At 47.8% G+C, this 18,017-nt stretch overlaps 1 long non-coding RNA gene across 1 annotated transcript; it reads left to right on the top strand.

Annotated features, from left to right (window-relative positions):
* Positions 1 to 2,450: 2,450 nt before the first annotated feature.
* LOC135908677 (uncharacterized) lies at positions 2,451 to 6,412 on the top strand. Its single transcript, XR_010566387.1, has 2 exons — positions 2,451 to 3,464; positions 3,541 to 6,412. It is a non-coding gene; the product is annotated as an uncharacterized lncRNA (long non-coding RNA).
* Positions 6,413 to 18,017: the final 11,605 nt, after the last annotated feature.

Genomic DNA, 18,017 nt, shown 5'->3' with positions numbered 1-18,017 from the left:
ATGGATGTGATCCATTGTAGAGTATCCCTTCCTGAAACCTGCCTGTTCCCTTGGTTGACTAAAGTCCAGCGTTGCCCTGAAAGCAAGTTAACGGGCCTATAATTCTTCAATTCTTTAACGTCTCCTTTCTTATGGATTAGTATAATGTTGGCATTCTTCCCGCTCACTGGTACACTTGAAGTCATGAGGCATTGCTTATAATGGGCTGCAAGCTTTTCAAGCATAATATATCTTTTATCTTTGATTAAATCAACTGTTATTCTATCTTCTCCTCCTGCTTTTCTCTGGGATACGTCTCGCAAGGTCATTCTAACTTCATTGCTAGTTGTATAAGGAGCTTCTGTATCCTGTTCATCAATACTTCCAATGAAGGTAGCGTGGATGCTGTGGGTACTGCACAGGCCAGCACGGAATTCTTCTGCTGCTTTTACTATGTCATTCAAATTGCTGATGACATCACCCTGCTTATCTTTCACTGCATACATCTTGCCTTGTCCTATGGCAAATTTTCTTCTCACTGATTTCATGCTGTGACCATATTTTACTGCTTAGTAAAATTTTTTCACATTATAATTTTGAGTATCCCTAACTTTGTTCTTGTTGATTAGCTTTGACAGTTCAGTGCATTCTATCTGATCTCTTGAGCTAGACACATTCATGCTTTGTTGTCTCTTTATTAGGTCGTTTGTCATTTGGGAGAGCTTACCTACTAATTGCCTTGGTACCTTACCTCCAACTTCAATTGCTGCTTCCGAAGTCAGCCTAGTTACAGGTTCACTCATTACTTCTATGTTATCTTCATCTTTCTGTTCTAAAGCTGCATATTTGTTTGTGAGCACCAGCCCGAACTCGTATGTTTTACCCTTACTGCATCTAAGTTGGCCTGTTCCTTCTTGACTAATTTTCAAATATTTTTAATATTCAAAGATAATTTTTCAAAATATTCGTATTCAATTAAGAAATTTTGCTATTCATATGACTCTAGTATAACTGTATAAACTCGTATCCTAGTGAAATGCAGCTTACCAACTTGACATGAGCACTAACAGAATAAACGGACAGGAATACCACTAAGTGTCTCAAAAGTGAAAGATGCAAATCATATCCATTTCCTTTTTTCATTACTGACAGCCGCAAAGGACTTGTGTATAGTTTGTGAATATTTGTTGACTTCCAGAGGAGAAGGGGGCGGAGGAAATATAGCATTGGATAAATTGGAGGTTAGGTTGATCGATGTATTAGGACTGTGTGGAGAGGGGCCCTGCGGGATCAGTCTAGTGCTCCTGTCACGCACTGATGTGCACGCTTTGGGCCCTTTGTCGCTGGTCATTTGGATTCGAGCTGATCGCGATCAGCTCTAATCGCGGCACAGCGTAAGAGAAATACCGGCTGAACACATTCATCTGCTGCACATATGCATGAACTTAACTGCACCAGCTGACCTTTCTGCTATAATTTTAAAGTAATATTTTAGAAGTTCCAGGGAGCTTCCAGTCGAGGTTCGTTATTAGAACCGACTGGCTTGCTTTGTGTTGAGCATACTATGTAAAAAAATGGTTATATCATGTTTTTAATTATATTATAGGGAACTTTGCAGACACTGGACTATACGTTAATATTATTATTCAATAACAATATTAAGGTTTAACAATACTACGATTACTATATTATAATTTATAAGAATTTAATATTACTAATATTATTATTATATTAATAATATTTATTTATATCCATGATTGTATTTCAGCCATTCACATTATAGTCATTGTACTTTGCTTCATACTCATCACGTTATTATGTAATATACCTTACCGGGGAAATAAAACAAAATGAGCTGTGTGGTTGCTTGCCTGACCATAATCAATAAACCGCGTAATTTCATGCACGGCAGTTATGGCATCTAGGTTATAGCTTGACAAAAAACGGCTGGGAAAAGTGACGCGTAGCCAAAGGGGGCGGGGGACGTGCCCGCTTCGAAATTTCGGTGTTAGCAGTGCTAGCATGCAGCCTGCGCAGCACCCTTCCCCCCCCCCCCCCTCACCCTCCCTGCCTCGGCCATGTGCATGCCGCTGCCCCGAAGAAGAAAAAAAAAGAAAAAGGACTCTGGATGCGCCACTGCTCGCGAACGCTACAGCCAGGGCCGCTATTTTGTAGCGATGCCTTTTGGCTTATTCTATGCTATTCTTAATTATCATCCACTACACACGGCCGTCCGATCCCGTTGATAACGCGGGCAGACCGTCGCTCTGACCACTGGCCAAGCGCGAAAAGCGTGAAAAAGCATAGAATCGGAAAAGGCATCGCTACAAAATACCGGCCCAGCTGCGAAGCACAATAGTGACGCAATCATAAAGCCCGCGCAAAAATAATAACGATAAAATCATGAATAAAATGCATGCTGTCGATGATGATAGGTGAGCTGGAAATAGCGCATTCCCCCTTGCTGGTCTGTACTGTCAATGCATTGGTACTGTACAGTTGTTTCTTTATTCTGTGACTGTACCAAGTAGTTACCGAACAAACATTACCATTTTGCAAATAACGCAGCAACTGGATTTGGCCCCACAGCGCTCACCGGTGGGCTGCTGCCATCTAGTCTGCCTCTATGTCTATGCTGCCGCCACCACACATGACCACACTCGCGCTCGCGCACGATGAGCGAGGATTTCGTATCGAGGACGCTGCGGAAGTCGTGCCCGTGCTCTTGAGCTTCGACGGCGTTAGGTTGCGTCAGCGGGGATTTCAGGAGCGCAAGTTGCAGGCAGCAAACAAGATTTTGGCGCAGTTTTGATCTCACGACAGCGAGCGACAACTGTGCTGCCCGGATATGCGACGCCGACCGTGCAGATTTAAGCTTCCGTTAGCGTACCAAACGGTGGGAATCGCAGATTCGTTCCATTTCCAGCGAACGTATTCACCAGTGTGACTGGCTACTAAGCCGTGATGCAGGTACTTGTGTGCGTCATTAATCAAGCCGTGCCGCGTCCGTGAGCCTCAGAAGCGAACCCGCCAGGAAACAACCCATTTCGACACTAGTTCTGTGCGAATCCGAAGGTGTTGTAATCTTTTGCTGCCGTCCTGGCGTGTCTCGGTGAAGTGTAGGTACGCAGAGTGCAACTTCAATGCAGCATCTGGCCGTTGTTGAAGCTTTGAGAAAGGAAGTGTTGCTATGTCCGCGATGACTTGACCACGGCGTGCCGTTGTAACCTGAAACCTCACCTCTAACAACACTCGCACTCGACGTGCCAGACTCATCACTTGTGCTTCTCAAGATGCGCGTGTGTTTTGTTCCCAACTGCAATAGTAGCTACAACTATAGGTATTGCAAAGAAAAAGTAACAATCTTCAGCGTGCCGAGAGATCCACGGCGCTTTCAAGAGTGGGCTGAGGCAATTCCCGGAACGCAGCGGCCGCTGACATCAAGAGATTACGTGTGCGAAAAACATTTTGCAAGCCACATGATGGTACGTAATAAGTTTTTTGGCGAGCTCGGAGGTGAAGTGCTTTTAGGTCATCTAAAGAAACCTGCATTGCTTCCAGATGCTGTGCCCTGCATTTTTCCTGCTCCTTCTCAGAATTTTGCAGAAAATGTCAGCGGTGCCGACAAGATTGTCACGCAAGAGGCACGTAATTGCGGTGCAGAAAAGAAACGTATGTCTCACAATGTTTCGCCTTGCAGTAACAATAACAGAGCCAAACGAGTGAGGCTGGAAGCTCTGTGCCATGAGCCAGTGCCATCAGTGGTGCGGAAGAGGAGTGTTGCTGCAGAAAAGTCAGATAGTGAAGGTGTGTCTGCAGCAAACACCAGTAGTGCTAAAAGGATCCTTGAGGAAGATGCAAACTATCTGGCTGATGCTGTGAAAAGCACCAAATGCTGTAGCATCTTGATCAAAGAAGAGGTTGATTTCGCAAGCTGCAGCAATGATGCCAGCAGCATTTTCAAAAAAGTAAGCGATGAGTGTGTTAATTTTGCAGAATATTTAAGTGATTCCAACAACACTGTCACGCAAGAGACACGTAATTGCTGTGGAGAGAACAGAATTTTTTCAAACATCAGTGTCAAAGAAGAGGCAGGTAATCAAGCCGACTTTGCAGAAGACTTCGGAAGAGCTGATAATATTGTCACAGAAGAGACACATCATCTGGTTGATTTTGTAGTGAGCACCAGCTTTAGTAGCATTGTTGTCAAAGAAGATACACAAGATAAGGCTGGATGTTGGGGGGATGCCAGAAATGTCATTGCTTTTGAAAAGGCGGGCAGCCAGGTTGGTTTCTCAAAGGATCTAATGGACGTCGATGCTTTTAGTAAAGAAGTAACCAGCCAAGATGGTCTTGCAGGGAACACTGACTATGCAAACATAATCATCAAAGAAGAGGTAGGCAGCCAAGTTGATTTCTCAAAGGATGCTCCAGACATGATTTTAGTGAAGAGTCAACTATTCAAGATGGTTTCACAGAGAACACCAGCAATGCAAACGCAGTTATGAAAGTCAACCAGGCTGGTTTCTCGGAGGATGCACTGGACATGAGGGCTTTTAGTGAGGAAGCAGCCATTCAAGATGGTTTGGTAGAGAACACTGATTATGCAAACACAATTGTGAATGTAGTGACATTAAACCACGATTTGTTAGAGGATGTATGGGATACTAACCCTTATGGCAAAGAGGCAACCAATTGAGATGGTTTTGCAGGGACCATCGGCTATGCAGTTCTAATTTATTAAAGAAGCAGGAAATCAGGTTGGCTTATTCAGAGGCTGCTCCTACCATTAATGCTGTCAGTCAAGAGGTAGTCATTCAATAGAGTTTTGAAGGGAACGGCGGCTATGTGAATGTAATTATCAAAGAAGAGACGGACAACCAGGTTGCTTTCACAGGGCACAGCAGTAGTTACAGCAGCGTCTTCACAGCTGATCAGGTTCATTCAGGTACTTGTGATGACAAGTTTCCGAGCACCAGCTGCCTCTCAATAGGAAGGGAAAATAATGGTGATGGGTGAGGTAGATGATAATGCATGATAATGAGTGCACATTTGAGGAGAAATGTCTGCAACTTATTGGCATGTCTCGAAGCTGAATTGTTGCCTCTTGTGTAAACAGTGGGCATAGTTGTGAGCCACTTGGCATGCTGCAAGCTATTATTTTGCTCTGCGAAAGTGCTGCCATGTACAATGCTGTTTGTGATGTAGTTTGCAAGTGTGGGCTGAGCTTCGTATTAGTGGAAAACTTAATGCAACTATGGAATCGTACAAGTTCCCCATTATGACATAGAGCAATGAGTGCATTTCTTCAGCATGCTGCACACATTCCTATGCATCGCATTTGAAAATGGTTACTGTACTGATGTACAACTCTCTGTGGCAATGAAGGGAAATCTATGGGGGCGGAGCTTCTGCACATGTGTTCCCGCGGCACGTAGTCTGGCAGCATTTTTGTTTTCTAGAAACAGACGCTGGGAATCTATGCAGCTCTCGTATGCGACGGTTTTGCAATTGTCCATATGTGGAAGAGAAAAGACGCAAAATTAACTTCAGCATTCGGTGGTGTATCTTGTCTTATTTTGCTGTTGTTAATGAGCTGTATATATTTTCTCTTCAGCTTAAACTAACTCGGATGTAAATGTGGGACTCTTTTCAAGAGCACGCTCTCTTGTGCATGCTTTGCCTCGGTAGCTTTCCCTTCATTGCTGCATAAACTTGTGGGCGAGTATAAGTAGTGTTTTCTGAAAACTGAAAGGAGGGCAACCTAAATGTTCCTGCTCAACAACGGTTTACAAGGGCTGCCCTAAAATGACGAGCCACTGCGTATTTCCATCGATCATAGGCCCTTATGCAGGTTAAACTCGTAGCATGAATTCCAGCTGTTGCAAGGTTTTAGAACAATGAACTAAGGTGCTTACCAAGGAGTATTCAGTCAGTGCAGCACCATATGGACGACTTCACACAGTCACATGGCAGCATTAAAACAGACGACAAAGCCAGGAAAGCACTGGCATCTTTGTATCAGAAGCGTCAAATAAATGGGAGCCCGAGCTTACCCTATGGATGATCCTCGAGGATGTACCTCTACGTTATATGGCAGGAAGCCCTCAGGTACTGATTATACTATCGGATGTAGCAACCCATCTAAGCATGTCATTGATTATGGTTGTGATGGGGAGTACTTTGCTAAACCATGACAATTTCATAATGAGGAAATCTCAGTTGCAGTGTGTTCCTTCACTGAAAGCACAGTGATTTTAATCATATTTAGATCTCCTTTTTGTCTATTTACGGTTGCTGGGCCATCACTAGTTTCTAGGGATGATTGCTAAATTGGAATGTCTCACAATATGTGCAACATGTTCATCCTCATCATACAATTTCACTGTCTTGTACAAATGCCATTCATAATTAAAACTGTTAACAAGAAAAATTATTGCCCTGTGCAGTGTCCTTAACTATATTTAAATGGTATAGATACAGAAAACACAGTGTAAGAATAATGAGAAAAGAAAGAAAAGACCGGACAAGTGCAGTCCTGTTATTCTCACACTGTTTTTCTGCCCTGAATCAGTACCAACAAGCTCAACTTTACACCTTTTTAATAATATACATACTATGAGCAAAATGCACAAAGATGCGAGTAACTGTTCTTTAATAGCAAATGTAGGAGTGCTAGGTGTATACAACATTTCTGGCTAAACTGCTGGCATGTTTGTGCACAATTTTGCGGAGAGGCAGCATTTCGCAGTAGGTTCATTTGAATAGTACAAATTTGTGTAAACTCCTTGCCTGTTTAACATACAATTAATCAGAAGTATGTGTCACTTATGGCAATGGCAAAAAATGTTTAACAGTTAGGGGGATGGAATTGTGATGCTGCCCACAAGTCTAATAGTGAAACAAGGTGTGCAGCATGCTTTGCCTAAGGTGGTTGTTATTGACACCTCTAGTTTGAAGTGAGCGCTTGCGGCCTAGAAGGGAGAGGGGGAAATCAGATAAAGGGAAGGATGCCTGCCTCCTTAGCGAAGGCAAGCAAAATGTTAATTTTTCTTTCTTGTGGTGCTACTTGGTCGTCGTGTGATGCCATTCAGAGCGGTCTGGTATGCTTGTCCCCGATGATGGGACAGCTCTGTAGCTATGCCGGGGCGAGGACTTGGCTACGACCAGAATGGAGAATAGGCGTTGAATGAGTTTTACTGCATCTTTGCGATGCTCATTCTGCACCACCGTACTTCTTCGTCTTCATATTGAGCCACCGCCCAGCATCGGCCACTACATACTTCCCTGCCTTGTGGGAGTGGCAGTTAGGGCACCAATGGACGAGCTACTGAGTGTGAGTTGTGCCCATAAGTCAGCTGTGAAGGATCGCAGAGGCAGAGGGCCACGGAAGTGAGCTGGAATAGCAGAAATGAAGGCGGCGTTCACGGCACAGTCCAGACGAAGCCCTGGCCGCTTTCTGCTTTAAACGTGGAGTTGCAGTCGTACATTATGCATCTTATCGGCACCGCACCAATGTATATAGGCTACCGGCGGAGTTTCAACGCGGTAGAAAGCACAAGTGTTTGCAGCATGTTGCACGTCCATGCGCTTCCCCTTTATTATCATTTTTTTTTTTTACAGGGGACTTGCCTCCGAGATTAGACCGCGCGCACGGCCCTTCCAATACGTTTCGCGGCTACTCTGCTAGGGCAGGGTGCACACGCCGTCGTGCCGTGAAAAAAAAAAAAAGAAACATAGGCGGATGATGAGCGTTCGCAGGCAGCGGCGTGCCACGCGCCTCGTTTCGGAGGCCGAGCCACGTAGAAAGAGCCGCCGTGGCTGCTAATGAGGCAATATGGAAAATGAGCCGAGAGAAAGGCTTCGAGGTTGTCGAAGTAAACAGGGAAGTGAGAAGTTGCGGTGGTTTTAAACGAGACGGGATCCACTTCAATTACAGGTTAGCACGAGAAGTGGGCTGGCGACTTGGTGGTCGCGCTGTTGCTTTTTTAGGGGCCCGCGGGCGCTCAGGAGGTCAGAGTAGATAGTAATGAAGAAGGTCCCCTAGGCGAACATCAGATGAGCATCGCCGTCGATAATAGAAAAAGGAGGAAAACAAGAAAAAGTGCTCGCCATGCAATAGGTTACATAAACATGCAGGGCGGCAGAAGAAAGGAAAAGTGGGCAGAGATTGTGGAGCAGTTACACAAAGAACAAATAGGGGTGTATGCGGTTACAGATACGCACCTTAGAGACTCAGAAGAGCCACCAGGTATTGACAATTATGTTTCGGAAGGGTGCAACAGAACTAGGTCGGAAAGAAAGGGAGGGGAAGTCGGAATGCTCATCCATCAGGGAGCCAAATGGAAAAGAGTAAATTCATAATGTCAAGAGCATCTTTGGTTATCAGGTACAATGAGTGGGAAAGAAACTTGGCTGGTCGTTACGTATTTGTGGACCGGAAAAAAATTGCACGGAGAAGAATAAAGAGTTAGTGGAATGCATAAGCGCTGATATTAAGGGATTCGGGAGTGGTGCTGAAATTGTCCTATTAGGTGACATGAATGCCCACATACAGGATTTAGATGGCTATACCGACAATGACGGGAAGTCAATGCTGGACCTTTGTGGGCAAAATAACATTGTGATCGTGAATACAGCGCCTAAGTGTGAAGGACAGATCACGTGGGAAGTGGGAAACCGGCAATCGACCATTGATTACTGCCTGATGACAGAAGGAATTCATGATAAGTTGAGAGAAATGGTCATCGATGAGGAAGGGCTTAACAGCATAGGGAGTGACCATAAACGCATCATATTGAAAATGGGATATGTAGTTGGGAAAGTGAGCAAGGAGAGCAAAATGGCCAGTCCAAATTTGAACACTGAACAAATAGCAAATATAGTCGCTAGAGTTGAGGAAGAACTTGGCAAATGGCCAAGTAAAGAGTGGGAATGTGGTGAGCTTATAAGTGTAATAAAGATAGAAATACGGAAAGAGAACCAACATGTTCGTTGGAAAGGAAAAAAGAATCCGAAAAGCTGGTGGAACAAGGAGATACGAGAAGCGATTGCCGAACGACAGAAAGCATCTCGAGAGCACAGGCAGGCAAAGAAGGCGCAGTTGCCACAGGATGAAGTAACTAGTAAATGGGAAATATACCGGTAGAAAAAGTATATGGTTCAAATATTGGTGCAAGCAAAGTTAAAAGGTGAAAGTGAACGTTGGTTGTCAGAAATACGTGAGAAACAGAAGGCCGCACCTAGAATATTATGGAACCACATAAAATTATTAGTCAGGAAGTCAACAACAATACAACAACATATCCTAGACGAAGATGAAAACAGACTCGAAGGAGAAGCGGCAATAAACTACATCCGAAAAGCAACAGCCGAATCTTTCCAAGGCAATGACGAGGTTATACTTGTTGAAAAAAAGAGCATGAAAGAGACCCAAGGGGAAAAGCAGCTGGTGCTAACAAATTTAAACTGGAAGAAAGCGGAAAGGAAAATTCCTAAGCGTACAGCCACAGCGCTAGACGAGGTTCCCATTAGGCTGATAAATGAACTAGGACCAAAAAGTAAGGAACCTCTGGTGAAAGCAGTGGAAAGAACTTTAAAAGATAGACGAATACCAGACAGTTGGCGACAAAGTAGAATGAATTTGATTTATAAAGGAAAGGGGGAGAAAGACAGAATTCACTCGTATGGACCGTTGACCATTACATCGGTAATATTCAGGCTAGCAATGCAGGCAATCAAATTAAAGCTTCAAACATGGACAGAGAATAATGGCATTTTGGGAGAGCTTCAGAATGGCTTCAGAATAGGTAGGCGTTTGGATGACAACTTGTTTGTTCTTACTCAGTGTATTGAAATATCAAAAGCAGAAAGAAGGCCGTTGTATGTGGCCTTTTTAGACATTACAGGAGCCTACGACAACGTAGGCTCCTGTAACAACATTTCGTGACAACATGTTGTGGGATATCCTGGAAGGGGAAGGCTTAGGTAACGATTGTATACAGCTTTTGAGAGAGATTTACCTAGAAAATACCGTTTGCGCTGAATGGGAAGGGATCGAGGAACGAGGAGAAAGTTAATATCAACAAGGGCTGAGGCAGGGGTGCCCTTTATCCCCACTGTTGTTTATGATGTACATGGTGAGGATGGAGAGGGCGCTAGAAGGAAGTAATATCGGGTTTAATCTCTCATACAAACAGGCGGGTACAGTAATAGAGCAGCAGCTCCCAGGTTTATTTTATGCGGACGACATTGTGTTGCTAGCTAACAAGCAAAGTGATTTGCAACGTCTGGCTAATATCTGTGGACAGGAAGGCAACGATTTAGGTTTGAAGATTAGTGTTAGAAAATCAGGTGTTATGGTATTCAATGAAAACAGTGAACAGAGTGAACAGTGGAGATACAGGGCCAAGAAATACCTCGGGTAACAGAATATAAATGCCTTGGTATATGGATAAACGAAGGCAATGGATATATGGAAACACAGGAAAAAACCATAACAGTAAAGGGGAAGAGAAATGCAGCCATAATGAAGCACAGAGCGCTATGGGGATACAATAGGTACGAGGTCCTCCGAGGTATGTGGAAAGGTGTAATGGTTCCAGGACTTGCTTTTGGAAATGCAGTTGTTTGCTATAAATCAGGGGTACAATCAGGACTCGACGGGAACCAACGGTCAGTGGGTCGTCTCGCATTGGGCGCTCACGGGAAGACTACAAATGAAGCTGTGCAGGGTGATATGGGCTGGACTAGTTTTGAAGTGAGGGAAGCTCGCAGTAAAATTGAATATGAAGAACGGCTAGGAATATGGAAGAAAGTAAATGGGCTGGGAGAGTGTTCAGGTATCTGTACAGGAAAAACATTGATTCACAGTGGAGGAAAAGAACTAGGAAGCTTACCAGCAAGTATGCGGCCTGTAGGGTGGACAACACAACAACAAAGGTCAAGCGGAAAGTCAGAGAAGCTGAATTAATCTCATGGGTGGCGGCAATGGAAAAGAAACCTGCCATGAGTAACTACTTAGGAGGAAAAAAACGAAATCAGGAAAGGAACCATTTATGATAACTCAAAGGGAAGCTCATTACTTTTCGAAGCGAGATCAGGATGCCTTAGAACACGTACCTATAAAGCGAGATATAAGAAGGAAGAAGAAGCATGTGCTTGCTGTGGTAAAGCTAGGGAAACTACGGAGCATGTCTTATTAGAATGTGAAGACGTCTACCCAGCGGTCGATTTAGGCACCACTGGCCTCCTTGAAGCCTTTGGGTTCAGAGGCAGCAGTGGTAAAGCAAACATGTCCGCAATAGACATTAGTAAGAGGCGACTGGAGGATTGGTGGAAGAAAAGTAGGGAAACGACAAAAGACGGAGACGTACAAAAGCACATTTCGCAATAGGGGATAAGAAAATTTGGGCGCGGTAGTTCATAGTGTTTTTTATGTGCCTTTTTTCATTGTTTAACCTAGGTAGAATATTAGGCAGTATAGTAGCAAGAGCTTGGTGGCGCAACCCACCGCCACGCACCAAAGGGGACGCTCATAACATCCATCCAGCAGACGACGCGAAGCTCCTCCTCGAGGTCCGTGTGCGCCTGCGCCGCTTCGCTTCGATGCGCCGCCGCGCCGGACGCAATGGCGCCCCGCGGAGCGCGGCCAACGCGGCCACAGGGCCACAGTCAGCCGTGTTCACCAGTGGACGAGCCTGTACATGCGCCTTCTGATGTCCTTGGGTCTGAGCGCTCACCTGTTGTCTTTAAGCACCCGGAACAACTTTGCTGGGCTTGTTTTTCAGGTATTTGTGCACCACTGCACGATGCACGAGCGGTACGAGTCGTGAAACGGGTGAACCATCGCGGAGCACAAGCACACAGGTACCGAGGACCACGAAACTGACGAAACAACCCACGCCGGTCAACGCACAGCAGCGCACGCTTCGCGATAACAGCAGATAACGAAGCATGAAACGTCATGCGGCGGGCTGAGCTGCCGCCGGGCCGGCGCGGCCGCACGGCGTGCGCGCGGAGACAGTCGAAGGTGAGGGAGTTGCGAGGGAGTAACGAGGGAGTGCGATTGGAGAGGATGGAGAGGGAAGGGCTCGGCCACCTGGATCGGCGCGCGTGCGCGCGTCGATCTACGAGGCCATGCAACGGAAACAGATTTTCGGGTTCGCCCAATACAGAGATGGTGCCAATTACCTCTGCCACCTAGAGTTACTGTATATGCTACCACAGGTAGCAGAGTTGCGCGTCGGTTTATGACGTCGCTAGCGCTTCTATTGGCAGAGCGTCATCACGTGGTAGTCAAGCAACCGTGCATTGCGTAGAAGCAGATGCTCGGGCCAATTTTTGTATTTTGGGCCAATTTTTGGGCCAATTTTTGAGTTTCCGCCCACTGGTATTGCTGTGGAGCGCGCGCGTCCGAGCAACCCCGTTGCGCGCAGCGCGGCGTGGTTTCGTGGGAAATGTAAACAGGAGCGGAGAGCTGGCCATAAGAGAGGAGAGCTGGCCCGATATGATAGTGGAGCAATGTCGTGAGCAACGCCAACTTCCGGCTTCCCTTAGCTTCGCAAAGAATGGCGTCAGGGCCCCTCCGCAGTTTCCTTCCTCCATGATCTCGGCTATTAATGAGCCGATTTGAAAAAATTTTGCGCCTGAACGCTCCCTAGAGGACACGTAACAACTTCCAGCGTATAGCCAAAATTTGCTATCGGGCCTGGTGGGGGACCCTTTAACACAATAAACAAAAGAACGGGTCATTCTTTATGGGCCTGTAGCCGCTAAAGCAGCATCTACCTAACCTCCCTCCCACCCGGATGGAGGCGCGTGGTACGGAGGTTAGGTAGATGCCGCTAACATAACCTCCGCTCCCTTTGCAAGGAGCGCTCCGTGTCGGGCTTTGTGGTAAAGCACACGAAAAACTAACACGTGCCGCATAAGTCAAAGAGGAAATTATATGTAGGGTTGTGCTGCCGTTGTGAGCGTGGGGATAAATGCGGAATAGTAGCGGTGGCAGAGCGATCCCAGGTGGCACATACTGTGAAGATCACTTTCCGATATATACCACTCCCTCGAAAAACAGTAGGTACGCCACTGCTCTGCAAGCAGCTGGTGGACAAGGCCAGACCCCCATTATTAGGGCTTTAAGCGACTTTCTGTACTCTAGTGATCATGGTCGGAACTCCAGGCGCCATATTCACGACTTTTGAAAAGTGGTGGGGGGGTGGCAAATGGCCTGCTCCCCCACACCCTGCCGCCCTGTAGATGCGCCTATGCCTCTCGGTCACCTGGCGATATAATAAAGACATCTGTAGTGATGTTAGAGTAACGTATATATGATTACCGCACCGACAGCGGTAACAGAACGCCCAAGACCAGCGAGCGAGCAGCGCGACCAGCCCCACCAGCCGCTACCGCAGCGGCCATATTCCTCACTGCCTAATGATGATGATATTAGCTTTGATTTTGCCCACGCATTCTCTCGGTCGTATACTTGAGTTCCCAACGCCGCCGCTACTCTTATTTCCCTTGCACTGGTGAAGGTACCGTTTCCCTTCTCTAGGTTTTATGTAAGTGTTGCGTGACTAGGATGCCTCGAAAGTAGAGGCGATGGCGCTGCAGCACCGCCGCCCTCTCCCTTACTCGAGTAGGAAAGAGAGCTGGAAGGAGGGAGAGATACAGAGCTGTGACTTTTCCTCTTTCGAGCACCCACACTCTATAGAAAGGTTTACACCCTTTGGAGTGCCCCTTCTGCCACACAAAGATAATCGTCATCTGCCTTGATGCGTTTCTTTTCTTGAAAACGCTGCGCCCGCTACTTTCCTGTTGGGAATGCTATCATGCTGATAACGCGCATGCCGTTCGATACTGGAAAGTGCCGGGCTCGCAGGGTTAAAGGCAGATGACGATTATCGTTGTGTGGCAGAAGGGGCACTGCAAAGGGTGTAAACTTTTCTTAGAGTGCATACGCAGGTGTGCTGCACTCTTTCTCCTTCCCTGTTCTGAGTGCCTTCTCGACCGCCCCATGATCTCCTAACCTCTCCCATTGGTACGCTCTTGTAAGCTCCTCTATCACCTCTCCAAAAAGGTGACCGACTTCACACACCGCAGACAGGCTTCACGTAGTTCTCTCTCTCACACACACATTGATTGTTCTGCTTTGACACTCCCAATGCTGGCGCTATAATAATTGGCGCGTTATACCCGTAGATGAGATTTCGACGACCGATGCTGTTTTTGCCGCCATCGTTGCACTCCGATTGTCACGTGTATTTCTGTGCGCAAGTTCGCCCAATCAAGCATTAGGTTCGTGAATGACGATTTTGCTTCTGTCTGGTTCTTCACCGCCACTACAGCGGGACAATATCTATTGGCATTCGTTTTAGAGTAAACCCAGAGTGATAGGGACAATTAACGGTGCTATAGTTAATTACCGTGCTCTAGTACTTGTGCTTTCATTCGATGATTATTGAGGGCACAGCAGTTCATGGAAAGTGACGTCCGAGCAAAAAACAAGAAAAAAAACTGAAACAAACGTCCATGCTCTGTTAAAGCGGTGCAGAAGAGTGAAAAAGGATAAATAAAAGCACGATGCAGTGTCACAGGTGTCACACTTGTAGCCAAAAAAGTGCGAAAGGCAAAAAAGGAAAAGTATTCTTAAAGATCACGGAAAAGGTTTTTAAAGAGCATCATGGATGTCGCATCAGCTGGAACGCATCTTTCATAATAATAGGATAACTGCCGTTAATACCTATTGGTGGTGGACACACACCCGGGAAGTCGTCGTACTCGGGGTTCATCACGCCGAACACCTCTTCTTCGAAATCTTGGTCAAGTGCCACCAAAGTGCACGTGGAATCATATCATCACCAGAACTTAATATTAGAAGTTGGATCACATGACATGACTTCAGCAGAGTGGGGTGTTATTTAAATAAACAATCACGTACATTTCTCAGTGTCTACATCGAGCATTTTATGTTTACGCAAACCATGATATTGACACGTGTACTTATCTTTATCGCGCAACCACGTTTCGCCGCTTAACAACTGTAATCGCAGAGCGAGGGACGCGCCTGCATGTATCCGACGTTTCTGGAAAGTTATCGACGCTTCTATCCGCGTGTCTGTTGTCGCCGAACCTTGTGTTATCAGATTTCATCGCGTGACACGAATGGTGTAGAACTTTGTGGAAGACACGCGGGTCCCATCAGTTAATCTGGAACATTCGACGACTGATCTATAAAAGCAGACGCGCTTGACCCGCTGATCAGATTTTCGACGATCGCCGACCGTGTTCGCCGCTATCGTTGTGCTATAAGTGTAGCCTGTTTTGTGGGCACAGGTTCGCCCAATACAAGTTAGTTTTGTCTATCACAGTCTTGCTACTGTGTTCTTAACGTCACCACCACGTGACATCTGGTGGAGGTGCTTTTGGTCCATGTACCGGACGCCCCCGACAAGCCGTGATCCAAGCCCGGAACGCAAAGACAACACCAACGCAGTCCCGGACCATCGAGCAAGCCGCCGTCTTCAACAACTGCCCCGGACCACGGACTTTTGCCTGAGACGACCAGAAAGATCGCCACCAAGTCCACCCCAATGGCAGCCCCGGCATCGCCCATCGTGCTACAGCAGCCCAGGGAGCCTCCGACGTTCCGTGGTTCAACTTTCGAGGACCCGGAAGGCTGGCTTGAGACCTACGAGAGAGTCGCTACGTTTAACAACTGGAACAGCGACGACAAACTGCGATATGTCTTCTTCGCATTGGAAGACGCGGCCAGGACGTGGTTCGAGAACCGAGAAGCCACCCTAACGACCTGGGAACTTTTCCGAAGCGGCTTCCTGCAGACATTCGCAAGCGTCGTACGCCGAGAACGAGCCCAAGCGCTAGTGGAAACCCGGGTGCAGCTACCTAATGAGACGACTGCGATCTACACGGAAGAAATGAGGCGTCTCTTCCGCCACGCCGACCCTGAAATGCCTGAGGAGAAGAAAGTCCGCCTGCTGATGCGTGGTGTGAAGGAGGAACTTTTTGCCGGAATGGTACGAAGCCCACCGAAGACCGTCGACGAGTTTCTTCTCGAGGCCACCAGCATCGAGAAGACACTCGAGATGCGAAACCGGCAATTCGACCGCCGCACGACCTCGACAAACTACGCCGGAGTTCAGTCACTGGCGGCCGACGACCTACGCGAGACTATCCGAGCTGTCGTGCGGGAGGAGCTACAAAAGCTGTTGCCATCATCACAGCCTCAAGTGGCTTCGATTGCCGACGCCGTGCGTGAGGAACTCCAACAGCAACTTGGAGTAGCCCCTGAATCGCCGCAGCGTGAGCCGCAAGCGATGACCTACGCCGCCGTCGCACGCTGTCAAGGACCCCCTCCGCGACCGCGCCAGGGCCCTGTCACGCGGCAGTTTCGTCGTCCGCCGCCGCCGCCGCCAGCACGACCACCCGTCCCCCAGCGCACCTACGCGAGGAAGACGGACATCTGGCGTGCTCCTGACCACCGCCCGCTCTGCTACCACTGCGGAGAAGCGGGTCACGTCTACCGACGATGTCCGTACCGGGAGATGGGACTGCGAGGTTTCGCCGTCAACGCGCCGTGTCCACAGCTTGGCGAGCGCCCACGTGACATCGCCGATTACCTCGCCGCTACTCAGTGGAGCCCTCGACGGCCGTCCCGTTCGCCGTCACCAGGCCGCTACCTGTCGCCGCAGCGCCGACCATACACCGGCCCAGCCCGGGGCCGCTCTGCGAGCCCATATCCGGAAAACTAAAAGCAGCAACCGATGGAGGTGCGGTTGCTGTTCGTCGAACTGACGAAGATCCTCCGCCGCCGACGAATGCGACGAAGAAACCATCTCGACGACCTAATGACGAGACGCCGCCGTTCCGACGAAGTCAGGAAGCCAAGACTGCACCGACGAAAGACGGCTTGACGACGCGACGTTCCAGCTTCAGTTCAACACGACGCAGCCGTGATCCGACGCCGAGACCTAACTGTAACGCCAGACAAAGAACCACCGACCTCGACGTGCTTCTCGACGGCCACGCTGTTACCGCCTTAGTGGACACAGGGGCTGATTACTCCGTCATGAGTGGACACATCGCCGCCCAGTTGAAGAAGGTTAAGACTGCATGGGAAGGCCCTCAAATTCGCACCGCTGGAGGACACCTGATTACGCCGACTGGAATCTGCACGGCAAGGATAACCATTCATGACCGGACTTACCCTGCCAACTTCGTTATCCTCCAACAGTGTTCTCGAGACGTCATTCTCGGTATGGACTTCCTGAACCAATACGGCGCAGTCATCGACCTGAAGTCGAAGTCAATAACGCTGTCGGAAGATAAAGCGATACCGCCGGAGAGCCCTCGTAGTCACCACGCCTTGAGTGTGCTCGAAGACCAAGTGAGCATCCCGCCCCGCTCCAGCATTGTTATTTCGGTCGGCACCGAAATACCCGCTGACGTAGAAGGTGTCATCGAAGGCGACCAACGCCTCCTGCTAGACCGTGAAATTTGCGTCGCAAGAGGGATCGCTCGACTGCATGGAGGGAAAACTGAAGTGTTGCTGACAAACTTCAGCCCGGAGTTCAAGCACATCAACAAGGGCACGACGATCGCGTACATCGAGGAAATTGTGGAAACCAGTAATGCGTTTGTCCTCTCGGATTCCGCCACATCTACCCCGACGACCACGGTTCCCGAACCAGACTACGACATTAATCCAAGTCTCCCAGTGATTAAGCAACAGCAGCTCAGAAGTCTGCTCCGACGATACAAAGACTGCTTTTCGACGACATCGAGGATTCGACAAACACCAGTCGCCAAGCATCGCATAATCACCGAGGAGTACGCTCGACCACTCCGCCAAAGCCCTTACCGAGTTTCGCCGCGAGAACGCGAAGCTATAAGAGAACAAGTCGACGAAATGCTGCGCGACGACATCATCCAGCCGTCGAAAAGCCCGTGGGCATCCCCTGTTGTCCTGGTGAAGAAAAAGGATGGAACCCTACGTTTCTGCGTCGATTATCGTCGTC

This window comes from Dermacentor albipictus, chromosome 3 (assembly GCF_038994185.2).
Source record: "Dermacentor albipictus isolate Rhodes 1998 colony chromosome 3, USDA_Dalb.pri_finalv2, whole genome shotgun sequence".
In the NCBI taxonomy this organism is placed as follows: domain Eukaryota; kingdom Metazoa; phylum Arthropoda; class Arachnida; order Ixodida; family Ixodidae; genus Dermacentor; species Dermacentor albipictus.
The sequence above is the reverse complement of the archived record's forward strand: the minus strand, read 5'-3'. Positions and strand labels throughout refer to the sequence as shown.